At 42.2% G+C, this 22,454-nt stretch overlaps 1 long non-coding RNA gene across 1 annotated transcript in view; it reads right to left on the reverse strand.

The window, feature by feature from the left end:
• The window catches only part of LOC102496267 (uncharacterized), a 44,155-nt gene that overhangs the window by 7,960 nt on the left and 13,741 nt on the right, over positions 1 to 22,454 (reverse strand). The window contains exon 2 of the long non-coding RNA XR_335001.1: positions 8,574 to 8,660. This is a non-coding gene — a long non-coding RNA (uncharacterized LOC102496267). The remainder of the gene's footprint in view (positions 1 to 8,573; positions 8,661 to 22,454) is intronic.

Below are 22,454 nucleotides of genomic sequence, written 5' to 3' on the forward strand. Positions count from 1 at the left end.
GGAGGAGATCTTGGTTGATAATGTTTTCACACTCAGGTCACTCAAAGAGAAATGACAACTATGTATTTGCATGTTCAAATGTGAATCTCTGGTAAAATTGGAGTTAATAATACATGTTTGAGAATTATAAGCAAAGTTGTTCAAATTATGAATAAATTAACTATTTGAGGAGACAGTGGAAAAATATTGGTTCTTAGGGCCAGTAGATTGCACAGAGGTTAAGGTAGCTAAATGCTACATGGCCAAAAGTATGGCTCGAGTTCTGGACTTGGTGACATGAAAATCAGCCTGGATCCATGTGTAGGCAGGCTCAAAATCTGGACAGAGAATGGAGAACAAAGGATTGTGGCATGGCCATCCCTCCCAGGTGTTAATTTATTACTTTCCATCTCCATTATTCTTTCTCTCTCTCTCTGTTTTCGGTGAGAGCATGCACCCTATAGGGAAAAAAAAAAAACAAAACACTGTGCATCGAGGTGCACATTAGAATAATTAAAAATGTACTTGTGACCAAGTATAGGCCCAAAACACTTCAGTCATAATTAAAGTGCAGCCCCAGTCTGAAATTACTGTGTAACATAAAAATAAATAGAAAAAAAATATGAAATTTGTATGGAATCCAAAAGCACTGCAAATGGCCAAAACATCCCTGAGCAAAAAAAGAAAAAGCTGAAAAACCACACTATCAGACTTCAAAATATACTACAAAACTATAGTAACCAAAATAATATGGTACCAGGATAAATGCAGACACATAGAGCAATGGAACAGAAGAGAAAACCCAGAAACAAATCCACGTATATACTGCCAACAGATTTTCAATAAAGAAACTAAGAATATCAACTGATAGTCTTTTCAACACATTGTACTGGGAAAATTAGATATCCATATTAGACATTTCATTCTCCTGAATGAAACTAGATCCGTATTTCTCAACATATACATAAAAAAATCAACTCAAATGGATAAAAGACTTAAACTTAAGACCTGAAACTATGAAGCTCCTAGAAGAAGACCTAGGAGAACTGTTTCAAGATATTGATTTGAGCAATTTTTTTTAAACAACACCTCAGAAGCACAGACAACAGAGGCAATAATAAGAGGGATGACATAAAATCAGAAAGCTTCTGCACATCTAAGGAAGCAATCAACCAAGTGAATAGAGAACCTACAGAATTAAACAGACTATCTGCAAAGTATTTATCTGACAAAGAAATACTCCTCAATATAGAAGATGAACTCATAAAACTCAGCAGCAAGAACCGAAGTAATGTTATTTTCAAAAAGATAATTAACCTGAATAGACATTTCTCAAAAGATATAGGAAGTGACCTCAAAGTTGTTGACAATGGAAGTAAAAGTACAAGTTTATTTTGGTGCTAAAAGAAAACCTCCTGAAATCTATGCAGTTTTAAATAATACATATCCTACAAGTTTATTTTGGTGCTAAAAGAAAACCTTTTGAAATCTATGCAGTTTTTAAATAATACATATCTTTCGTGAACTTTTTGAAGATTCTTCGTACACATGGCTAACAAAACATACAAAACACTCAACATCTCTAATAATGAAAGAAATATACATCAAAACCACAAGGAAGTGTCATCTCACTACGGTTAGAACGGTTATTATAAAATCACAATTAAAAAATAACAAATGCTGTTGAGGATGCATAAAAAAGGGAAACTCATACACTGTTAGTGGAAATGCAAATTAGAACACTCATTGTGGAAGACAATATAGAGGAGTGCTCAAAAAACTAAAAATAGAACAACCACATGACCCAGTCATCCCACTATTCAGGATATATCAAAAAGAAAAGAGGGTTGTCCCCATAGTGTAGTGGTCAAGGGAGCTGGTTCCCACATGGCTCACCAGGGTATGAGTCACCAGGCACGTATATATGTGCGCATGCACCCCAAATCCTGACAAGAGATGGAGAAATGGAGACGGGATTGTGACATGACTGTGCCCTGTTGGGAGGGAAGTGCTTTCTCCCTCTTTCTCTCTTTCTAGCTCTCTTTCTCTCTCTCTCTCTTTTTCATTTTGGTGGGCCCATGAACTTTCTAGCAATTAAAGAAAAAGGAAAGAAAATCAGTATGTCAAAGAGTTATCTGCACTCTCATGTTCATTATAGCACTATTTACAATGGCTAAGCTATGAATCAACTTAAGTGTCTAACAATGGCTAAATGGATAAAGATGATGTGATGACACAACACCATTCAGCCATAAAAAAGATGAAATCCTGTCATTCATGGCAACATGGATGAGTCTGGAAGACATTATAGTAAATGAAATAAGCCAGGCCCCAAAAGACAAATGCCACATGTTTTTACTCATTGTGGAAACTAAAAGAGTTGATATTACAGAAGTAGAGAATAAAAGATGCTGGGAAAGGCAGGGAGGAGTGATGAATAGGGAGATAATGATTAACACACAAGTTCAGTTAAATGGAGAATAAATTCTAGGATTCTACAGCATAGTGGTATGACTACAGTTAACAATAATATATTGCACAGGGGTCAGCAGGTGGTGTGGTGGTTAAGGCACTGGAAACTCCCACATGGTCGACCATGGTTCGAGTCCTGGACTTGGTGGCTTGCTTTCTCACTTTCCCTCTCTCTCACTTTCCCTCTCTCACTTTCCCTATCTCTGTGTCACTCTCTAATCAAATTAAAATAAATGAATAAATAAATAAAATAAAATAATTTTTTAAAAAATAATATATTGTATACTTTAAGATAGTTGGAAAAGGATATTTTATCATTTCAATACAAAGTAATGACAAATGTTTGAGGTGATGGACATGCTAATTTTTCTTGTTTCTTTATTACACATTTTATTTATGTACCAAAAATCATAATGTACTCCATATATACATACAATTATTATTATGTGCCAATAAAAAGAAGGAAAAATTACAATAAAGCTGAGTCCAAGATTCAAACTCAAGGAGAAAACCAAAAAGAAATAGTCAGATGTGTATGAAGAGCACTAAAATAAATGTTAAAATGGCACTACTTTCATACTACCAATTGCATTCACTAGAATAGAATGAATTAGACATAATTGTTATTTTCAAAGTACATATGTAATATACTGTCATTTCAGAAAGCTCTGACCACCAAGAAGTATTTCACTTCAAAAATTCAAGTTCTAGGGGACCAGCAATTAGCGTAATGGCTATGTCGCTGCACTCCCACATAGCCGACCACGGTTCGAGTCCCGGACCTGGTGGCTTAAAACTCACGCCGGGCGTGTGTGCATGTGTGCCCAAGATCCCAAGAGGAGAATGGAGGAGAAGGGACTGCGGCGTAGCCATCCCCAATGGGGGGTGATTTCTCGCTTTCTGTCTCTCTGTCTCTCTGGCTGTCTGGCGAGCACACGCACCCTATAGCAAAACAAACAAACAAACAAACAAAACCTCTCCAAAAAGAAAAAAAGTTCAAGTTCTATTTTATCAGACTATAATCAATTATCTGGTTATGACCTATTGTAAATGCATTCACAAAAATTTTACTTGCTTTATAACTTGGTGATACATATATTATTTTAACTAAACAGATACAGTCAGTCATCAAAAAACCTCCAAGGTAAAATAAGAAAACAAATACTTTATTCTTGAGAATTTTCTGTTTAGCAATTTTATTTTGTGTGTGTGTTTTTCTTAGTGGGCTACTTATTGGGGGATAGAATAGAACTTGAATATATTACAGGTTAAGATGTATTGTTATGATTATACCTTTTTAATAATATTTAACATCCGAGGTATTAAAAGCATCTTTGATCCCAAAAATGACCATTTTATATATTAGAACAATATAAATACCCTGCTTTGGGATGCCACTGAAAATGTGATTAATGGTAATTTAAGTATTAATTTCCATCCATCTCAACAACTGGCAGCGTCCATCAATTATACCATTAGCTGCCCAGTGATTGCAGCTGCAAAAAGCAGAATTAGCGTTTAAGCTACTGTCATTCACCTGAAATTTTACAGTTCTAATTAGTGAGCCAGGAAGGCTGTCAACAACTAAATGCCAAATGATTGGCTTACAAAGACAGCATTTCTCAATCCTTTCCCAGACTCACCCATCCAGAATTTTACTCATTGTGGAATTCAAAATGCCATAGAGAAAACTTTATTTTAGCTTTTGGCAACATTCCTCAACAAGTAAGAAGAACACCGAACAGGGATCCTCTGAGAATGTACAGTCTGTAGGAAAATTGTTTCCTAATCCCTTTTACTTTATCTCTATGCCACAAGCTTTTGCAAATACTGATACTGCTGTTACAAGTTTACTCGTGTATTATAACATTTTTTGAGACCTTTGCATGTACCAAAAGTAGGTATTGAGGCCATACAATTAGAAAGAGACTTTGTTCTCAGGGCAGTTCCATTCCAAATAGGGAAATAAATACATTGACAAACAGACAATAAATTAAAGAAAAAAAGTATCATGGCATTAGATTCTAAAAAAAGAATAGAACCCTGTGGTTGAGAATGAGTGTGACACTACTTTGCACTGGTCGGTAGGGAAGGCCACTCTTGTGATGTCTACACTCAGTCATGTAATGAGGATATAAAGTTAACATTCAAAGGCCAGAAGGAAGAGTATTCTAGAAAAAGGATACAAGAGACCTAGGGCAAGAATGAATGAAAATCTTTGAATATCTAGGTTAAAAAATAAAATAAAAGGCCACTGTGGAAGTTAGTAGCTAAGAATAAGATTAGTCCAAGATGAGTTCACAGATGTAGATATAGGCAGAGCATGGAGGGTTTGGTTAACCATGGTCAGGAGTTTGAATTTCCAGTAAGATGTCATTGAAGGTTTTTAATTGATTTATATTTTTCAAAAACCACTTATTCTGGTCACTGTATACAGAATGGATTATAATTCTTGAGAAATTCTTGCACATTTGCAGCAAGAATATAAATAAGAATGCTCATAATAATGTTGGCTGTAATAGCAAAAATTAGAAATAGACCGAATTTCATCAACAGTAGAATAATAAATCAGTTTGACAGCAGTCTTATAACAGACTACTATATAGCAATGGAAATTACAATATTTTTTAGTGAAACAAAAATAACTGAGTGGAAAAGCAAATTGAAAAATAATATATATGACACAATACCACTTACATAAAATTCTAAAGCATATGGCTTTTCTCTTTTGGTGTCTGGCTTATTTCACTTAACATAAAGGGAGAACTAACTAGTTTTCTTAACTATTTTTTTAAGAATTATTTTATTGAACTTTATTTTATTTAAATTTGACCAGAGAGGGACAGAATATGAGAGAGAAAGGAAAAGTGAGAAAGCAAACTATCAGGTCCAGGACTCAGACCACAGTGGACCATGTGGGAGTCCAGTGCCCTTAACCACCACGCCACCGGCCAGCCCCATAAATTACTATTAATATAGTAAATTAGCTAGAAAAGAAATCTGAATGTTTCCAATACAAGTAAAAAATGGTTAAGATGTATATACTAATTGCCTTGATTTAATCATCACATTCTGTATTTTTGTACTGAAAAATCACATTTTACTACAAATATAACTACTATATGTTAATTTTTTTAAAAGCAGGCCATGCCCTGGTGGTGTAGGGAGCCAGACCTCACCTGGATGCCTGACCAGTTTAAATTCCAGTCCTCATGGCTTGAAAATCATGCTCTGTGTGTGTGTGTGTGTGCGCGTGGTGTGTGCACACGTACACGCGCATTCAAAATTCAAAGTTAAATCAATGCAGTGTGGACATATCACATATCCTAAGGTGACCCCCAACAAGTCACACCATTATATAACTCTTGTGTACTGCGGGTTTCTAACAGATGACAAGTCACTCCTAACTACCTTGAATTATATAAGACTTATCTTAGCAGACAGAAGCACTGAGGAAAGCTGACAAGTTGTGAAAGTCTATGAAAAGGGCCACACGGCAAGAAGAATTCTCAAGAGCTGGAGTAGCTCCAAGACAAGTGCCAGTAAGAAAATAGGAGCCTCGGTTCTACAGCCCCAGAAAGTTGTGTTCTGCCAACAACCTGAGGCAGCTGAGCCTTCAGTGAGGCTGAGAATGCAGCCCTGCCCACACCCACACACCGTAACTGCCACGTTGTCAAGCTGTGAGCCTCGAGGACCCACCAAAGGTGTGTCTCTGCCTCTGGTAGGCACAAAGCGAAATAATAAGTCTCTTGTTTTACGATACTCCGTTTATGATCATCTATCACACAGAAATAGAAAACTAATTCAAAACTAATAAACACAAAATCAGAAGCATTGGATACCTCTCAAGGAGATAGGAAGAAAGGAGATTTAATCAATGAGTCCGCAGTGTGGACCTCAAAGCTATTGTTAATATGTTCTTTCTTCCCTTTATATCTTTATGCTACCGAGGTTTTATAGGTATGTACCTATCTGCTTTTAGCTTACTGTTACTGTTTTAAGTATATGCTTCTTAGTAAATCATATTTTGCTTTTAATTATATTTTTTTCTACTTTTGTTACTGTAGCTTTCCCTCAATTTTCCTGACCTCAACTCTTTACCCATGCTTTTATTTCCAACATTTCCTTGACATGGTTTGAAATTGGGTTTCATGTACAGAATATGTTATTATATATTTTAAATAAAATCTTAGAGTACCTGACCTCATTTGACCACATTAGTCCATTTATAATAATATCTATTATTTTACGACTTAATACACCATGTTTTTTTTTAAAGTTATCTTTCATCTTCTGTACTCTCTTTACATTTCTTTTCTCACTACTCTTTTCTATGGGCTAGATTGAACATTCTTATTCTGCTTATGTCATCTATTCTGCATCTGCTTTTATAATACATGGACTTAACTTAAGACCCATTTAAATGTTTTCTCTAATGAGCAAATGCTACAGCATGCTGGCATATTCCTTTGGTCTCCTCCAGCCCATTATGTTAATTTTGTCTGTAATTTTAGTTCTGAGTTCTGAAATTTTCTCAGAGCTGAGGGAGAAATCCAGCAGCCCATGTTTGTTTGCCATTCTGTTGGGTAAGAAACTTTTCACAGTAATGTTTAGTTTTTATTATTCCTTAAGTTATGTGGCAGGCACATTGTTGTTTTATTATTAGTCTTAAAGCTTTACATATATGTCATAGTATTTTGTACAATTCATTTATACCAATAGTTTTTAAAATAACAAATAAGAGTATCTGGCACAAGTGGATATTAATAAATGTCAGTAAATTAAGAAATAGAGACTAAAGAACTAAATGATTATTATTCTCTCTCTTTTTTTTTTTTTTTTTTTTGGAAAGATTTTTGCAAAATAGGGCACATGTGCTCACCAGAAAGAGAGAGACAGAGAGATAGAAAGTGAGAAATCACCCCCGGGGGATGTCCACCCTGCAATCCCTTCTCCTCCATTCTCTTCTCAGGATCTTGGGCACGCACGCACATGTGCCCAGCTTGAGTTTAAGCTACTGGGTCCGGGACTTGAACCATGGTCGGCTACATGGGAGTTCAGCAACATAGCCATTACACTAACTGCTGGTCCTAATGATTATTCTCTTGATCACCACTTCATAAGTGCTCTGGCAACACCACAAAGCTAAGAAATTATTCCAACAGATAAGAAAGATCTTGTCCAGCCTTCCCTTTTTATCTAGAACCAGTATGCTTTCGATCACATCTACTTATTTGAATCACTGATGCCACGTTGTTAGTCATGAAAACACCTGTCTGCTTATCTCAAGTACTTTCAGCCATTAAAAGCATATTGCTTTTAATTAAACACCTGTTTTATGCAAGCCACTGCATTATTAATATGCAGAATGTGGAAAATAATTTAGTAGAACCCACAAGAAGCTTATCTTTTAGTATTAGGAGATGGACTAGCTCACAGATAATCACAATAGAAGGTTGAATGTGATCAATGCAAAATTAGAGTATAAAAGGTGAATGCAAAGTACACAAAGAGGTTTTACACAATTATTATACAATTATTTCAGCTGAGCTTTGAGGAGGGACAGATTTTGAGCTTCATAAATAAACATGTTCTCTCTTATCTTTGGGTCTTCACAAACACTATTTTAGCTGCATATTCACTCTTAAGTATCGTCTTAGCCTAGCTAATTGTCACATACTCTTAGGTTCTCAGTTTTTTTGGGGAGAGGTTTTGGCTATAGGACGCGTGCGCTCGCCAGACAGAGAGAGAGAGAGACAGAGAGATAGAAAGCGAGAAATCACCCCCCAGAGGGGATGGCCATACTGCAATCCCTTCTCCTCCATTCTCCTCTTGGGATCTTGGGCATGCACACACACGCGCCCTGCATGAGTTTAAGCCACCGGGTCCGGGACTCGAACCGCGGTTGACTATGTGGGAGTCCAGCAACATAGTTGTTACACTAACTGCTGGTCCCAGGTTCTCAGTTTTATTGTCTTGTCTTTTAGAGAGCCTTCCAGCTCTCCACCCTCTCTTCCCTGAGTCTGGGTTCAGCAACCTCCCGTGTGTGGCCCTAAAAACCTGGTACATGAACTCTGCTCTAACTTTCATTATATCATACCATATAAATGCCTGTTACTTACAAGGTGGCATGTTTCTGTGTCCACTAAATTGTTTGCTAGAAGTTCACAGGCATCTATTGGTGAGAACTATTTGTGTTGGGTGAAGACCTGTACAGAGAAAAAAATTTTAACAGGGATAAGAAAGAGGAAAATGAAAAACAGAATATACATTTCTTCCCCTGCCTGAGCCCAGAGGTTGGATCTGACAGTACTTTGAGAGGCCTGAGGCATAACCAGCACTGATTGGGAGTCCAGGTGACAAAGCCTACCACAGAGAAAGGCATTTTTCACGTTCTGTTGGAAACAGCATGTTACAACAACCTAATGGCAATGTGACACCTTGAGAATTTTACAGGCCTGATAATATAGGACATTGAACACTGAGCAGGACAACATTAAAATAGAAGCACCACCAGCAGTGACTGCCTCGGGCACCTGCCAGAATGCCTTTGCAAGATCCCCAAGGAAGATACCAGGGGATTCCATGAGTACACATGAGAAACCCAGGAAATTCCTAGGTAACCCACGAGACTTACAAGGAAAACCAAGTTCCCCTAATTAGATAGGTTTGAGGCAACCAATCTCAGGCCAAATGCAAGATTAAAGGTTCTCACAAGACTGAACTGAACTTGATCTGCATCAAAAAGATAGTATTCTCTCTGTCTCCCGACTAAATTAATTAAAGTGTGACTTCTTCAGAGGCTCTGTGCCTTGCTCACTGTGGGGTTCCTAGAATTCAGCACTATCTGACACATATAGCATATGTTCATAACTAAATTATTGACTAAATATGCTGAAGATGGTATTTAAACTAAAAAGTGTCCCTTCTAATGCAGAACTCTTTATCACTATATGGAATTGACTCCTAATTTCCTTTCTAAAAGGTTTTTAACTGGATCTTAAAGAATTATAGCATTGTGCTTCTTAAATACATGTATACTCTCTCACCTTTAGGTCTTCGTAAACACCGTTTTACCCAGACACATACTCTTCTGCAACCTCTTAACCTAGCTAGTTCTCATTTATGCTAGAGGTTCACAAGCACGTAGCTGCATAAGTGATCTGCACTGAGAGAAAGAAACCTATTTCCTCTGAGTAACTCAGTTTCATATGATTGAAATAAAGCAAAATTTCATGCAGGTAAAAGATAGTAAATGAACTTTCAAACATTCTCCTCATTCTGTGTCAAACCATGCCCATTAAAATATAGTGTGACTGGGCAAGCACAGTTGGATTTTCAGACAGGGATGATTAGATTGATTAACACTGAATAATAAAGTTTTGGAATTATATAGAAAGGGTTTGCTCTGTAATTCTCCCCAAACAGTACTATTCACAACTCATATGCCCCTGCTGCAAAGTGGCCCATGGGATGTCTAGCCATATGTCTTCCCAAGGAGGCATTTAAAGATTTATGCAAAAAGCTTTGAGGCACCAATAACAAGTTAGAATCTTGCAACTCCACTGTCAAAAAAGAGCAATAAACGTGAACGTAACAATGAACATGTCGCCTGACTGTGAAAAAGGACATAATTGCCCCAACATAAAATTTTTAAAAAACTTTATCATTGACTAAAATATAATAACATTACCCATTACCAAAAAAATAAATAAATAAATAACCCGGGACCAGCAGTTAGCGTAATGGCTATGTCGCTAGACTCCCACGTAGTCGACTGCGGTTCGTGTCCCGGACACACTCCTTTAACCCTAATCCTCAATATAACCCTCACCCTAACCCTACCGAAACACTAAGAGTCAGCCTTAACCTATCGCCCCACCCTAACTCTGACCCATGAACCTAAACATATCCCTTCACCCTGACTTAAGCAAAGCCTGAACCCTAATACTAACCCTAAACTTCACCCCTACCCCTGACCCTAAACCTACATATAACCCTAACACTCAACCTCCTTAACCAGAACCCATACCCTAACCCTAGATCTACCCCCTAATCCTCATCCTAACTCTTGACCCTAACCGTAATGCTGACCAAAACCATCAAAATAACCCGAAAACTAATCCTAACCCTCACCCCGAAGCCTAGCCCTGACCATAAATCTAACCATAACACTCGTGCTACTGTAACCGTAACCGTAACCCTAACCCTAACCCGTGCTCCGTTAACCGTAACCGTAACCCTAACCCTAACCCTAGCCTCTAACCCTAAACATAACACCTAAGCCTGACCATAACCCTAACTGAAACCATAACCCAAACCTATACCCTGACTATAACACAGCACTCTAACCCTAACTCTCAATCTAACCCTCACCCTAAGCCTACAGAAACCCTAAGCCTAACAATAAGCCTGACCCTATTGCCCCACCCAAACCCAAACCCCTTAACTTAACCGTATTCTTTCACCCCGACTTAACCCTAGCTCGGACCCTAACCATAACCTACCCCTCACCCCAACTCCTGGCCCTAAACCTAAATTTAACCCTAACACTCACCCTCCTATAACCAGAGCCAGAGCCCGAACCCTAACCCTAGCCCTAACCCCTAACCCGCATACTAACTCCTGAACGTAACCAAAACACTAACCAAAACCGTCAACCTAACCTGAAAACTAACCCTAACCCTCACCCCTAACACAAATTCTGACCTTAAATCTAACCATGACACTCACCCTACCATAATCCTAACCGTAATACTAACCTTAAACCTACCTCCTATTCCTGACAGTAACCCTAACTGAAACCATAACCCAAACCCCAACACTGACTCTAACTATCCCTCCTAACCCTAACCCTCAATCTAATCCTCACCCTAATGCTTCTGCAACACTAACCCTTACTCTAAGCCTGACAATATCACTTCACCCGAAGGCTGACCCCTGAACCTAAATGTACTTTTTCACCCCAAAATTAAACCTAGCCCGGATCTTAACTCTAACCCTAAACTTCACACCTACCCTTGGCCCTAAACCTAAATTTAACTATAAAACTTAACCTCCTTAACCAGAACCTGAACCCTAACTCTAGCCAGAACCCCTAAGCCTCACCCTAACTCCAGACTCTAACAATAACGCTGAACAAAATCATCAACCTAACCCCAAAACTAACCGAAACCCTCAACCCAAAGCTTGGCCCTGACTGTAAATATAACCATAACATTCACCATACAGTAACCATAACCCTAACCCAAGCCTCTAACCCTAAACATAACCCCTAAGCCTGACCATAACCCTAACCGAAACCATAACCCAAAACACAACCCTGACCCTAACACAACACTCTAACCCAAACCCTCAATCTAACCCTCACACTAACCCTACTGAAACCCTAACCCTAATAATAAGCCTGATCCTATTGTCCCACCCTAACCCAGACCCCTGAACCTAACCGTATCCCTTCACCCAAACTTAAGCCTAGCTCGGGCCCTAACCATAACCATAACCCTCACCCCTACCCCTGGCCCTAAACCTAAATTTAACCATAACACTCAACCTCCTTAACCAGTACCCGAACCCGAACCCTAGCCCTAACGCCTAAACCTCATCCTAACTCCTGACACTAACCGTCACGCTAACCAAAATTGTCAACCTACCCTGAAAACTAACTCTAACCCTCACTCCTAGTATTAGCCCTGACCGTAAATCTAACCATAACTCTCACCCTACTGGAACTGGAACCGGAACCCTAACCGGAACCCTACCTCTAACCCTAAACATAACCCTTAAACCAGATCATAACTCTAACCGAAACCATAACCCAAACCCAAACCATGACCAAAACACACCTCTTTAACCCTAATCCCCAATCTAACGCTCAGCCTAACCCTACTGAAACGCTAAGCCTAAGAGTCAGCCTTAACTTATCCCCCAACACTAACCCTGACCCATGAACCTAACTGAATCCCTTCACCCCAACTTAAGCCTAGCCCGAACCCTAATACTAACCTTGACAGTCACCCCTACCCCTCGCCCTATGCCTAAATTTAACCCTACCACTCACCCTCCTGTAACAAGACCTCGAACACTAACCCTAGCTCTAACCCCTATGCCTCACCCTAACTACTGACCCTAACCGTAACATTGAACAAAACCGTCAACCTAAGCCGAAAACTGATCCTAAACCTCACCCCTAAGCCTAGCCCTGACTGTAAATCTCACCATAACACTCACCCTACCGTAACCCAAACCGTAACCCTAACCCTAGCCTCTCACCATAAACATAACCCCTAAGCCTGACCATAACCCTAACCGAAACCATGACCCAAACCCCAACTCTGACCCTAACACACCACTCTAACCCTAACTCTCAATATAACCCTCACCCTAACCCTACCGAAACCCTAAGCCTAACAGTAAGCCTGACCCTATAGCCCCACCCTAACCCAAGCACCTGTACCTAACCGTATTGCTTCACTCCGACTTAAGCCTAGCTCAGACCCTAACCATAACCTTAACCCTAACCCCTACCCTGGCCCTAAACCTAAATTTAACCCTAACACTCACCCTCCTGTAACCAGAACCCGAACCCTAACCCTAGCCCTAACCCCTAACCCACATACTAACTAACTCCTGACCCTGACCGAAACACTAACGAAAACAGTCAACCTAACCCGAAAACTAACCCTAACCCTCACCCCAACACTAGTTCTGACCCTAAATCTAACCATGACACTCACCCTACTGTAACCCTAACCATAACACTAACTCTAGCCCATAATCCTAAACCAACCTCCTATACCTGATAGTAACCCTAACCCAAACCATAACCCAAACCCCAGCACGGACTCTAACAACCCCCCCTAACTCTAACCCTCAATCTAACCCTCTCCCTAATCCTTCTGCAACACTAACCATTACTCTAAGCCTGACCCTATCACCACACCTGAGCCCTGACCCCTGAACCTAAACATACCCCTTCACCCCGATTTAACCTACCCCGGATCCTAATCCTAACCCTAACCCTCATACCTATCCCTGGCCCTAAACCTAAATTTAACCCTAACACTCAACCTCCTTAACCAGAACCCGAACCCTAACCCTAGCCCTAACCCATCACCCTCACCCTAATTCCCGACCCTATCCATAACGCTAAACAAAATCGTCAACCTAACCTGAAAACTAACTCTAACCCTCACTCCTAGGCCTAGACCTGACCATAAATCTAACCATAACATTCACCCTACCAGAAACAGAACCGGAACTCTAACCATAACCCTACCGCTAACCCTAAACATAACCCCTAACCCAGATCAAAACTCTAAACGAAACCATAACCCACACCAAAACCCTGACTGTAACACACCCCTTTTACCTTAAACCTCCATCTAAACCTCACCCTAACCCTACGGAAACACTAAGCCTAAGACTCAGCCTGAACCTATCGTCCCACCCTAACTCAGACCCATGAACCTAACCGTATCCCTTCACCCCGACTTAAGCCTAGCCCGGACCCTAATACTAACCCTGACCCTCATCCCTACCCCTGGCCCTAAACCTAAATTTAACCCTAACATTCAACCTCCTTAACCAGAACATGAACCCTAACCCTAGCCCTAACCCCTAAGCCTCACCCTAACTCCTTACCCTAACCATAATGCTGACCAAAACCATCAACCTAACCTGAAAACTAACCCTAACACTCACCCCTAAGCCTAGCCCAGACCATAAATCTAACCATCGCCCTACCGTAACTGTAACTGGAACCCTAACCCTAAACCTAGCCTCTAACCCTAAACATAACACCTAAGCCTGACCATATCCTAACTGAAACCATAACCCAAACCCCAATCCTGACCCTAAAACACCCCTCTCACACTAACCCTATATCTAACCCTCACCCAAACCCTAAGTAAACCCTAAGACTAACAGTAAGCCTACAACTATCCCACCACTCTCACTCTGACCGATGAACCTAACCATATTCCTTCATCCCGACTTAAGCCTAGTTCGGACCGTAATACTAACCCTAACCCTGACCCATACCCCTGGCCCTAAACCTAAATTTAACCCTAACACTCACCATCCTGTAACAAGAACCCAAACCTTAACCATAGCCCTATCCCCTAAACCTCACTACCTCCTGAACCTAAACTTGAAGCCAACCAAAACTGTCAACCTAACTCGAAAACTAACGCTACCCCTCACCCCTAAGCCTAGTCCTGACCGTAAACCTAACCATAACACTCATCCTACCGTAACCGAAACCTTAAACCCTAACCCTAGCCTCTAACCCTAAATATAACCCCTAAGCCTGACCATAAGTCTAACCAAAACCATAACCCAAACCTCTACCCTGAACCTAAAACACCCCTCTAACCCTAACCCTCAATCTAACCTTCACACTTACCCTACCGAAACCCTAAGCCTAACAGTAAGCCTGACCCTATTGCCCCACCATAACCCGGACCCCTGAACCTAACCATATCACTTCACCCCGATTTAAGCCTACCTCGGACCCTAATCATAACCTTAACCCTCACCCCCACCCCTGGCCCTAAACCTAAATTTAACTGGAACACTCACCCTGCTGTAACCAGAACTTGAACCCTAACCCTAGCCCTAACCCCTAACCCGCATACTAACTCCTGAACGTAACCGAAACACTAACCAAAACAGTCAACCTAACCTGAAAACTAGCCCTAACCCTCACCCCTAACACAAATTCTGACCCTAAATCTAACTATGACACTCACCCTACCGTAACCCTAACCGTAATACTAACCCTAGCCCCTAACCTTAAACCTACCTCCTATTCCTGACAGTAACCCTAAACCAAACCATAACTCAAACACCAACATTGACTCTAACACTCCCTCCTAACCCTAATCCTCACCCTAACCCTCACCCTAATCCTTCTGTGAAACTAACACTTATTCTAAGCCTGACACTATAACCCAACGTGAACCCTGACTCCTGAACCTAAACATAAACCTTCACCCCAACTTAAACCTACCCGGGATCCTAACCCTAACTCTAATCCTCACACCTACCTCTGGTCCTAAACCTGAATTAAACCCTAAAACTCAACTTACTTAACCAGAACCCGAAACCTAACCCTAGCCCTAACCCCTAACCCTCACCCTAACTCCTGACCCTAACCGTAACACAAACCAAAACCATCAACCTAACCTGAAAACTAGCCCTACCCCTCACCCCAAAGCCTAGCCCTGATCGTAAATCTAACCATAACACTCACCCTACCATAACCGAAACTGTAACCCTAACCCTAGCCTCTCACCTTAAACATAACCCCTAAGCCAGACCATAACCCTAACCGAAACCATAACCCAAACCCCAACTCTGACCCTAACACACCCCTCTAACACAAACCCTCAATCTAAACCTCACCCTAACCCTACCGAAACCCTGAGCCTAAGAGTAAGCCTGAACCTACTGCCCCACCATAACCCGGACCCCTGAACCTAACCGTATCCCTTCGGCCCGATGTAAGCCTAGCTCAGACCTTAATCATAACCTTAACCCTCACCCCTACCCCTGGCCACAAACCTAAATTCAACCCTAACACTCACCCTCCTGTAACCAGAACCCAAACCCTAACCCTAGCCCTAACCCCTACCCCTCACACTAACACTTGACCCTAACCGAGACACTAAACAAAACCGTCAAACTAACCCAAACACTCACCCTAACTCTCACACCTAACACTAGTTCTGACCCTAAATCTAACCATGACAGTCACCCGACCGCAAGGCTAACCGTAATACTAACCCTAGACCCTAACCCTAAATCAACCTCCTATACCTGACAGTAACCCTAAGCCAAACAATAATCCAAACCCCCAAATTGACTCTAACATGACCCCAACCCTAACGCTCAACCTAACCGTCACCCTAATGCTTCTGCAACACTAATCCTTACTCTAAGCCTGACCCTATCACCCCACCTGAACCCTGACGCCTGAACCTAACAGTACCCCGTCACCCCGACTTAAACCTAGCCCAGATCCCAAACCTAACCCTAACCCTCACATCTACCCATGGCCCTAAACCTAAATTTAACCCCAACACTCAACCTCCTTAACCAGAACCCGAACCCTAATGCTAGCCCTAACCCCTAAACCTCACCCTAACACCTGACCCTAAATGTAACACTAAACAAAATCAACCTAACCTGAAAACTAACTCTAACCCTCACTCCTAGGTCTAGCTCTGACCGTAAATCTAACCATAACACCTTCCATACCGGAAACGGAACCGAAACCCTAACCATAACCCTACCTCTAAGCCTAAACAGAACACATAACCCAGACCAAAACTCTAACCGAAACCATAACCCAAACCCAAACACTAACCGTAACACACACCTTTAATCCTAATCAGCAATCTAAACCTTACCCTAACCCTATGTAATCACTAAGCCTAAGATTCAGCCTGAACCTATCGCCCCACCCTTACTCTGATCCATGAACCCAATCGTATCCCTCACCCAGACTTAAGCCTAGCTCGGAGCCTAATACTAACACGAATCCTCACCCCTACCCGTGGCCCTAAACCTAAATTTAACCCTAACACTCAACCTCCTTAACCAGAACCCAAACCCTAACCCTAGCCCTAACCCCTAATCCTCATCCTAACTCCTGACCCTAATCATAACGCTAACCAGAATCATCAACCTAACCTGAAAATTAACCCTACCCTTCATCCCGAAGCCTAGCCCTGACTGTAAATCTAACCTAAGACTCACCCTACTGTAACCGAAACCGTAACCCTAAACCTAGCCTCTCATCCTAAACATTACCCCTAAGCCAGACAATAACCCTAACCGAAACCATAACCCAAAACCCAAATTCTGAACACTAACAAACCCCTCTAACACTAACCCTCAATCTAAACCTCACCCTAACCCTACCGAAACCTTAAGCCTAAGAGTAAGCCTGACCCTACTGCCCCAATCTAACCCGGACCCCCTGAACCTCAACGTATCCTTTCACCTCGACATAAGCCAAGCTCGGATCCTAAACCTAACCCTAACTCTCACACCTACCCCTGACCCTGAACCTAAATTTAACCCTAACCCTCAGGCTCTCTAACCAGAAACTGAACCCTAACCCTAGCTCTAACCCCTACCTCTCACACTAACTACTGACCCTAACCAAGACGCTAATCAAAATGGTCATCTTAACCCAAAAACTCATCCTAATTCTCACGCTTAAAACTACTTCTGACCCTAAATCTAACCATGACAGTCAACCGACTGCAACCCAAACTGTAATACTAACCCTAGTCCCTAACCCTAATCCAACCTCCTATTCCTGAAAGTAACCCTAAGACAAAAAATAACCCAAACCCCAAAACTGACTCTAAAACGCCCCCAACCCTAACCCTCAACATAACCCTCACACTAATGCTTCTGAAACACTAATCCTTACTCTAAGCCTGACCCTGTGACCCCACCCAAACCCTGACCCCTGACCCTAACAGTACCCCTTCACCCTGACATAAACCTAGCTCAGATCCTAAACCTAACCGTAACCCTCATACCTACCTCTGGCCCTAAACCTAAATTTAACCCTAACATTCAACCTCCTTAACCAGAACCCGAACCCTAACCCTAGGCCTAACCCCTAAGCCTCACACCAACTCCTGACCCTAACCCTAACCGTAACGCTAAACAAAATCGCCAACCTAACCTGGAAACTAACTCTAACCCTCACTCCTAGGCCTAGCCCTGACCGTAAATCTAACTATAACACTCACCATTCTGGAACCGGAACCGGAACCCTTACCATAACCCTACCTCTAACCCTAAACATAACCCCTAACCCAGATCAAAACTCTAACCAAAACCATAACCCAAACCCAAACTCTGACCGTAACACACACCTTTAAGCCTAATACGCAATCTAAAGCTTACCCTAACCCTATGGAATCACTAAGCCTAAGACTGAGCCTGACCATATCACCCGACTCTTACTCTGACCCATGAACCTAATCGTATCCCTCACCCCGACTTAAGCCTAGCTCAGACCCAAATACTAACCCAAACCCTCACCCCTACTCCTGGCCCTAAACATAAATTTAACCCTAACACTCAACCTCCTTAACCTGAAATCGAACCCTAACCCTAGCCCTAACCTCTAAGCCTCACCCTAACTCCTGATCCTAACCGTAATGCTAACCAAAACAGTCAACCTAACCCCAAGTCTAACCCTACCCCTTATCCCCATGCCTAGCCCTGACTGTAAATCTAACCTAAGACTCACCCTACCGTACCCACAACAGTAACCCTAACCCTAGCCTCTCACCCTAAACATAACCACTAAGCCTGACCATAACCCAAACCAAAACCATAACCCAAACCACAACTCTGACCCTAACACACCACTCTAACACTAACCCTCGATCTAAACTTCACCCTAAGCCTACCAAAACCCTAAGCCTAACAGTAAGGCTGACCCTGTGACCCCACCTGAACCCTGACCCATGAACCTAACAGTACCCCTTCACCCAGACTTAAACCTAGCCCAGATCCTAAACCTAACCATAACCCTCATACCTACCCCTGGCCTTAAACCTAAATTTAATCCTAACATTCAACCTCCTTAACCAGAACCAGAACCCTAACCCTAGCCATAACCCTTTAACCTCACCCTAACTCCTGTCCCTAACTGTAACGCTAAACAAAATCATCAACCTAACCCGAAAACTAACTCTAACCCTCACTCCTAGGCCTAGCCCTGACCGTAAATCTAACCATAACACCCTCCATTTCAGAACCGGAACTGGAACCCTTACTATAACACTAACTCTAACCCTAAACAGAACGCATAACCCAGATCAAAACTCTAATGAAACCATAACCCAAACCCAAACCCTGACCGTAAACCTCACGCTAACCCTATGGAATCACTAAGCCTAAGACTCAGCCTGAACCTATCGCCCCACCCTTATTCTGACCCATAAACCTAATCGTATCCCTCACCCCAACTTAAGCCTAGCTCGGACGCTAATACTAACCCTAACCCTCACCCCTACCCCTGGCCCTAAACCTAAATTTAACCCTAACACTCAAATTCCTTAACCAGAACCCAGACCCTAACCCTAGCCCTAACCCCTAAGCCTCATCCGAACTCCTGACCCTAATCATAACGCTAACCAGAACTGTCAACCTAACCCAAAAACTAACCCTACCCTTCACCCGAAGCTTAGCCCTGACCATAAATCTAACCTAAGACTCACCCTACTGTGACCGAAACCGTAACCCTAACCCTAGCCTCTCACCCTAAATATAACACCTAAGCCTGACCATAACCCTAACCGAAACTATAACCCAAACCACAACTCTGACTCTAACACACCACTGTAACACTAACACTTAGTATAAACCTCACCCTAAGCCTACTGAAACCCTAAGCCTAACAGTAAGCCTGACCCTATTGCCCCACCCAGACCTGGAACCCTGAACCAAAACGTATCCTTTCACCCGGATGTAAGCCAAGCTCATATCCTAAACCTAACCCTAACCCTCACACCTACCCCTGGCCCTAAACCTAAATTTAACTCTAACACTCAAGCTCCTTAACCAGAACCCAAACCCTAACCCTAACCCTAACCCCTAAACCTCACCCTAACTCCTGACCTAAACAGTAATGCTAAACAAAATCATCAACCTAACCTGAAAACTAACTCTAACCCTCACTCCAAGGCCTAGCCCTGACAGTAAATCTAACCATGACACTCACCCTACCGTAAACGAAACCGTAACCCTAACCCTAGCCTCTCATCCTAAACATTACCCCTAAGCCAGACAATAACCCTAACCGAAACCATAACCCAAAACCCAAATTCTGAACACTAACAAACCCCTCTAACACTAACCCTCAATCTAAACCTCACCCTAACCCTACCGAAACCTTAAGCCTAAGAGTAAGCCTGGCCCTATTGCCCCAACCTAACCCGGACCCCTGAACCTCAACGTATGCTTTCGCCCCGACGTAAGCCAAGCTCGGATCCTAAACCTAACCCTAACTCTCACACCTACCCCTGACCCTAAACCTAAATTAAACCCTAACCCTCAGGCTCTCTAACCAGAACCAGAACCCGAACCCTAACCCTAGCCCTAACCCCTACCCCTCACACTAACTCTTGAACCTAACCGAGACGCTACTCAAAATGGTCATCTTAACCTGAAAACTCACCCTAACTCTCACACCTAAAACTACTTCTGACCCTAAATCTAACCATGACAGTCACCGGACCGCAACCCAAAACGTAATACTAACCTTAGTCCCTAACCCTAAACCAACCTCCTATTCCTGAAAGTAACCCTAAGCCAAACAATAACTCAAACCCCAAAACTGACTCTAAAATGCACCCTAAGCCAAACAATAACTCAAACCCCAAACCTGACTCTAAAATGCCCCCCATCCCTAACCCTCAACATAACCCTCACACAAATGCTTCTGAAACACTAATCCTTTCTCTAAGCCTGACCCTGTGACCCCACCCGAAACATGACCCCTGAAGCTAAGAGTACCCCTTTACCCTGATATAAACCTAGCTCAGATCCTAAACCTAATGATAACCCTCATACCTACCCCTGGCCCTAATCCTAAATTTAACCCTAACATTCAACCTCCTTAATCAGAACCAGAAGCCTAACCTTAGCCCTAATCCCTACCCCTCACACTAACTCTAGACCCTAACCGGGACGCTAATCATAAAATGGTCATCTTAACCCAAAAACTCACCCTAACTCTCACGCCTAAAACTACTTCTGACCCTAAATCTAACCATGACAGTCACCCGATTGCAACCCAAACCGTAATACTAACCCTAGTCCCTAACCCTAATCCAACCTCCTATTCCTGAAAGTAACCCTAAGCCAAACAATAACCCAAACCCCAAAACTGACTCTAAAACGCCCCCAACCCTAACCCTCAACATAACCCTCACACTAATGCTTCTGAAACACTAATCCTTACTCTAAGCCTGACCCTGTGACCCCACCCAAACCCTGACCCCTGACCCTAACAGTACCCCTTCACCCTGACTTAAACCTAGCTCAGATCCTAAACCTAACCATAACCCTCATACCTACCCCTGACCCTAAACCTAAATTTAACCCTAACATTCAACTCCTTAACCAGAACCCAAACCCTAACCCTTTCCCTAACCCTTAAACCTCACCCTAACTCCTGACCCTAACCGTAACGCTAAACAAAATCGCCAACCTAACCTGGAAACTAACTCTAACCCTCACTCCTAGGCCTAGCCCTGACCGTAAATCTAACTATAACACTCACCATTCTGGAACCGGAACCGGAACCCTTACCATAACCCTACCTCTAACCCTAAACATAACCCCTAACCCAGATCAAAACTCTAACCGAAACCATAACCCAAACCCAAACTCTGACCGTAACACACCCCTTTAACCCTAATCCGCAATCTGAACCTCACCCTAACCCTATGGAATCACTATGCCTAAGACTCAGCCTGAATCTATCGCCCCACCCTTACTGTGACCCATAAACCTAATCGTATCCCTCACCCCGACTTAAGCCTAGCTCGGACCCTAATACTAACCCGAACCCTCACCCCTACCCCTGGCCCTAAACATAAATTTAACCCTAACACTCAACCTCCTTAACCTGAAATCGAACCCTAACCCTAGCCCTAACCTCTAAGCCTCACCCTAACTCCTGATCCTAACCGTAATGCTAACCAAAACAGTCAACCTAACCCCAAGTCTAACCCTACCCCTTATCCCCATGCCTAGCCCTGACCATAAATCTAACCTAAGACTCACCCTATTGTAACCGCAACAGTAACCCTAACCCTAGCCTCTCACCCTAAACATAACCCCTAAGCCACACCATAACCCTAACCTAAACCATAACGGAAATCCCAACTCTGACCCTAACACACCCCTCTAACACTAACCCTCAATCTAAACCTCATCCTAACCCTACTGAAACCCTA

The sequence above is a fragment of the Tupaia chinensis genome, unplaced genomic scaffold (assembly GCF_000334495.1).
Source record: "Tupaia chinensis unplaced genomic scaffold, TupChi_1.0 Scaffold000318_1, whole genome shotgun sequence".
NCBI classification, from domain to species: Eukaryota; Metazoa; Chordata; class Mammalia; order Scandentia; family Tupaiidae; genus Tupaia; species Tupaia belangeri.